This window comes from Marmota monax, unplaced genomic scaffold (assembly GCF_021218885.2).
Source record: "Marmota monax isolate L192 unplaced genomic scaffold, Marmota_monax_Labrador192_F-V1.1 WCK01_AAM20220418_F8-fsc00151, whole genome shotgun sequence".
Classification (NCBI taxonomy): domain Eukaryota; kingdom Metazoa; phylum Chordata; class Mammalia; order Rodentia; family Sciuridae; genus Marmota; species Marmota monax.
In genome coordinates, this window is record NW_026694226.1 from 2,730,770 (window position 1) to 2,736,785 (window position 6,016).

The 6,016-nt window shown below is 40.0% G+C and overlaps 1 non-coding gene across 1 annotated transcript; it reads left to right on the forward strand.

The window, feature by feature from the left end:
- Window positions 1–1,958: 1,958 nt before the first annotated feature.
- Window positions 1,959–2,080, forward strand: LOC124108339 (small nucleolar RNA SNORA54). Its single transcript, XR_006856652.1, has one exon. It is a non-coding gene; the product is annotated as a small nucleolar RNA SNORA54 (small nucleolar RNA).
- The last annotated feature ends 3,936 nt before the right edge of the window (window positions 2,081–6,016 follow it).

The following is a 6,016-nucleotide window of genomic DNA, read 5'->3' on the forward strand; positions in this document are numbered from 1 at the left end:
ATGGGACTTTTAAGATTTACTGGGGGGCTGGGGATGTGGCTCAAGTGATAGCGCGCTCGCCTGGCATGCGTGCGGCCCGGGTTCGATCCTCAGCACCACATAAAAACAAAGATGTTGTGTCTGCCAAAAAAACTAAAAAATATTAAAATTATTTAAAAAAAAAAAAAAAGATTTACTGGGGCTGGGCATATAGCTCACTTGGTAGAGTGCTTGCATGTGTGCACAAGGCCCTGGGTTCAATCCCCAGTGTGTGTGGGGGGGAATCCAAACAATAACAGCTAGGGTACAGGACTACCTAACATGCATGAGGACCTGGATTCTATTCTCAGAACTGCAAAAACAACACAAAGCCAGGCCCAGTGGTGTATGCCTGTTATTTCAGTGACTGGGGACACTGAGGCAGGAGAATCAAAAGTTCGAAACTAGTCTCCATAATTTATCAAGACCTTCAGCAACTAAGTGAGAACTTGTCTCAAAATTTAAAACAAACAAACAAAAAAACAAAACAGGGCTGGGATTGTAGCTCAGTGACACAGTGCTTGCCTCTCATGTATGAGGCACGGGTTCGATCCTCAGAGAAACATAAAAATAAATAAGTAAAGGTATTGTGTTTATCTACAACAAAAAATATTTTTAATATTTATTTTTTAGTTGGAGTTGGACACAAACCTGGATTTATTTGTTTTTATGTGATGCTGAGGATTGAACCCAGAGCCTTGCATGCGCTAGGCGAGCACTCTACCGCTAAGCCATAACTCCAGCTCTAAAAAAAAATTCAAAAATAAAAATAAATAAATAAATAGCCAGGCATGGTAGCGTATGCCTGTAATCCCAGTGGCTCAGGAGGCTGAAGTAAGAGCTCAAAGCCAGCCTCAGCAAAACCGAGGCACTAAGCAACTCAGTTACAACCTGTCTCTAAATAAAATTCCCAAAAAGGGCCAGGAATGTGGCTCAGTGGTTGAGTGCCCCTGAGATGAATCTCCGGTACCCCCCAAAAAATAAAAAGAAAAAAGAAATAAGGGCTGGGTGTGGGGGGACATGACTGTCTATAATCCCAGTGACTCAAGGGGCAGAGGCAGAAGGATTATAAATTCAAGGCCAGCCTCAGCAATTTAGCAAGGCCCTAGGAAACTTAGAGAAACCTTGTCTCAGAATAAAAAATAAAAAAAGACCTCAGTGGTAAAATGCCCCAGGACCCAATCCCCAGTTGATGATGATGATAATAATAATGATAATAATAATAATAATAATAAGCTGGGGATGTAGCTCAGTGGCAAAGCAACCCAGGATTTATTCACTGATACTAAAACCAAACCAAACAAAAAAGTATCTTCCTAAAAAAAAAAAAAAAATTAGGGCTGGGGATGTGGCTCAAGCGGTAGCGCGCTCGCCTGGCATGCGTGCGGCCCGGGTTCGATCCTCAGCACCACATACAAAATGAAGATGTTGTATCCGCCGATAACTAAAAAATAAATATTAAAATTTAAAAAAAAAAAAAAAATTAAATTATCACCACCATCACCACCATCACTACCACCTCCACCAAAAACCCCTGTGAAAACAGGCTGGGTAACTTATATCTGTAATCCCAGAGATAGTGGAGGCAAAAACAGGAATATCACAAATTCAAGGCCAGCCTCAGCAATTTAGCAAAAACTTCAGCAACTTACACCCCATCTCAAGATTTAAAAAAAAGGACCAGTGGGCTGGGATTGTGGCTCAGCAGTAGAGTGCTCCACTCCTCTACCACGTGCGAGGCCCTGAGTTTGATCCTCAGCACCACATAAAAATAAAGGTATTGTGTCCAACTACTTCTAAAAAATAAGCATTAAAAAAAAAAAAAAAAAAAAAAAGGACTAATGATGTAGCTCATGGTAAAGTGGCCCTGGGTTCAATTACCAGTACCAAAATCAAAACAAAACAACATACCCTCTGGTATCCTAATAAAAAAACTTCTGGAGCACTGCTGATAACCTGTTAACCTGGCTAAATAGCTAATGGGTTCCATTCCTGTGCTACAGTACATTCCAATGACACATGACAGACTGATGGCTTTCAGTTTCAGCTCTTAGAGACAAAAGGAAAACAAAAAACTTCTGGCTCTTTGTTGTCTATAGAATTAAGTTCAGACTCCTCATGTAGGCATATAGGGTCCTTTATCATCTTGCCTAAACCTCTTTCTCCAGCCTTGTATTTTACATCTTGTATTATTGACACCATCTCCTGAACTCAGCCACATTGAACTTTGCAGATTCCTTAAAATACCATTGATTCTGTTTTACATATGCTTTCTCCACTGCCAGAAATACCCCTTTCTGGGATGGGGATGTGGCTCAAGTGGTAGCACGCTCGCCTGCCATGCCTGCAGCCTGGGTTCGATCCTCAGTACCACATACAAACAAAGATGTTGTGTCCGCTGGAAACTAAGAAAAAAAATATTAAAATTCTCTAAAAAAAAAAGAAATACCCTTTTCTTCTCATTGGGAAAGACTTATTCAGCCTTTGACACTCAGCCCAAATGTTACCCCCTCTTTTAGTACTTTGTTTATAGCTGTAATGTAGTACTTATTATAATTTATTTATTTTAATGTAATGCTGAGGGTTAAACCAAGGGTCTAGTATATGCTAGGCAAGCTACATACCATATGCTAGAGGAACTACACCCCCTCCCCACCCCTGCCCGCTTTATATCATATTTTGAGACAGTATTAGTAAATCGCCTGGGCTGGTCTTGAATTTGATCCCCCTGCCTCAGCCTCCCAAGTAGCTAGAATTATAGGTATGCGCTGAGGATATCCATTTGGACACATAAATTCAGAGGTCAGAAAAACATCAAAGAGAAAAAACATGAATACTACTATGTTTAAAAATTTTTTTTTCAGACAAGATCTCACTAAATTAATGAGGCTGACTTCATATTTGCAATCCTCCTGCCTTAGCCTCCTGAGTCACCAGGATTTCAGGTCTGCATGGCTGGATACTACAATTGTAAATGACAGAATGTTTCTACATTTAATTTTTTTTTCTTTGAGATGGGTTCTTGAAATATTGCCCAGGCTGGTCAAAAACTTGTGAACTCAGGCACTTCTACTACCTCAGCTTCCTATAGGTATGAAAAAAAATTAAATTTGACCAGGTAGTTTCTTTTCTTTCAGAAGACTGTCAGGATTAAATTTGGAAATGGCATCTAATGTTTGTGCCAAATATTTTCTAGTGTCCTGCAATCCAAATTGCAGATTTCTCTGCTAAAAGCAGTGATACCATAAGAGGTTTTAATCTGGATCTTTATCCTATTAGAAACTGAGCTTTTTAGTAATTTGAAAAAGAAACCCAGCACAACTTGGTTTCTACCAGCTAAGGATTGAGAAAACATCTAAAGGCATGAATAAACCTGCTTATGAACTATAAACTTGGGGAGAGAAGCCATTTCCAGAACCATTCTAACTTGAAATCCCTTGAAATATGTTTAGCAAAGTATGAATTGGATCAGGCATGGTGGTGCATGCCTGTAATCTCAGCAGCTTGGTAGGCTGAGGCAGGAGGGTTGAGAGTTCAAAGCCAGCTTCAGCAACTTAGTGAGGCACTAAACAACTCAGTGAGACCCTGTCTCTAAATAAGGTACAAAATAGGGCTGGGGATGTGGCTCAGTGGTTGAGTGCCCACGAGTTCAACTGCCAGTACCCCTGAATTGGGGAGGTAAATAAACCAATAGGGGACAGGGAAGTAATAAATTATGGATTAGGATGCAGTTGTCCTGAATTTTTAAAAATGCTGTGTGAAAAAGCAGTTTTTACCCACAGCATTTTTTTTTAAACAGGCAGGATCTCCCTAAATTGCCCACTTAGCTTCAAACTAGGAGACTCTTGCCTCAGTATCCCCAGTAGTTGGGACTACAGGTGCCTGGCTACAACACTTTTTTAGTTGTAGTTGGACACAAAACCTCTATTTTATTTATTTTTATGTGGTGCTGAGGATCGAACCCAGGGCCTCAATGTGCAAGGAAAGAGCTCTACCACTGAGCCATAACCTCAACCCTATAACACTTTTAATTTTTGGCTTTACTGGGGATTGAACTCAGGGGTGCTCTACCACTGAGGTATATCCCCAGACCATTTTTGTTTCGAGACAAGGTCTCACTAAATTTTCCATGCTGGTGTTTACCTTGTGATCCTCCTGCCTCAGCCTCCTGAGTCTCTGGGATTTCACAGGGGTAGATATGTACCATTGTGCCCAGCTTCAGCACTTTTTTTTTTTTGTACCAGGGATTAAACCCAGGGATGCTTAGTCACTGAGCCCTTGTTTATATTTTATTTAAAGAGAGGGTCTTGGGGCTGGGGTTGTGGCTGAGTGGTAGAGTGCTCGCCTAGCACGTGCAAAACCCTGGGTTCAATCCTCAGCACCACATAAAATAAATAAAATAAAGGTACTGTGTCCAATTACAACTAAAAAATATTAAAAAAAAAAAACAACAAAAAACAGGGTCTTGCTGAGGCTGGTTTTGAGCTTGGGATCTTCCTGCCTTAGCCTCCCAAGCCACTGGGAGTCACAGGTATGTGCCACCATGCCTAGTTCAGCACTTCTGAGAAAGGAATTTGTCAGTGGGGTTTCAGTCTTGTAAATGATATCTTAGATTCCTCCATTTTAAATCCATTTTATATTTGTTGCCAGATTAATCTTTATAGAGCACAAGAGTATTAGTCCTCTACCTTAAAAAAATAAAAAAAAAGTAGCTTCCCATTGCCAAAGATTTAAGTTGTACACAATCAGTCTGATATTAAGTGCCACCATTAATTTGGTAATGATCTTGCTACACTCTGGGCTGCTTAGGTCAGAGGTTGGCAAACTGTATGACCGAATCTATCCCACCCTGTTGTTTTTGTCTAACTTATTTTACATTTTTAAATAGTTGGGGAAAAAAAGAATATCTTGTGACATGAGAAAAATAATTCATATTTCAACATCATTAAATAGCTTTATTAAATACAACTACCCTCATTTGTTTACATACTGTCTTGGTTTCGTACCACTGTAGCAGAGTTGTAAATTATTTTGTAGCCTTAATCTTCCCCTTATAAAAAAAAATGTGGCTAACCATTGACTAACACATACTTCTGTTTCTTTTTCATCTTCTCACCTTTCAAGATTTCTGATGTAAGGGGCGGGGGATAAAATATCTGTCCCCACAGCAGAATTGAGGGAGAGATGTAATGTTTGTACTTATAAGGCTGAAGCAGGAGAATTACAAGTTCAAAGCCAGCCTGGACAACTTTTAGGTAGACAAACTCAGAACAAAAAAGGGCTGGGGACATAATGTAGGTCAGTAGAATACCCGAGGTTCTCTTCCTGATACTGAAAGGGGGTGGATGGGGTTGGGTGGGGATTCTGTTGATCCTTATATAAGGCTGTCAAAATAGAATTTAAAAACAAATGAAAAGCCTCCCCCCCAAACACAAATAGTAAGCCAAATATTTAATTCAATTGACTAAACCAGTAAAATAGTAAAGTTTGTTCTATGAACATTTAAGGAACAAGGTATTTACAGGAATAAAAAGAATCCAGAATAAGGTTGTAAACAAAACTGGTTCATTGACTACAGAGTAATAAACAATAAATTGGTAGTTTCATAGTTTTTTTTTTTTTGGGGGGGGTGTAACCAGGGATTGAACTCTGGGCCACTCGACCACCCACTGAGCCACACATTCCCAACCCTATTTTGCATTTTTACTTTAGAGAGGGGGTATCACCGAGTTGCTTAGGGCCTCACTAAATTGCTAAGGCTGGTTTTGCACTCCCAATCCTCCTGCCTCGGCCTCCCAGACAACTGGGATTACAGGCATGCACCCCAACGTGGGGCCTCATAGTCAGCTTCTGTATGAGACAGAAATCTACAATTTCATGTCTAAGATCTACATTATAATTAGCAAAGTGGAAACAGGTACCTTCTTGAGAATTAATCTGAGGTCAAGAAGATTAATCAACTTCCTAGGCACCCTTATTTCCATCCATGTCTTGGATA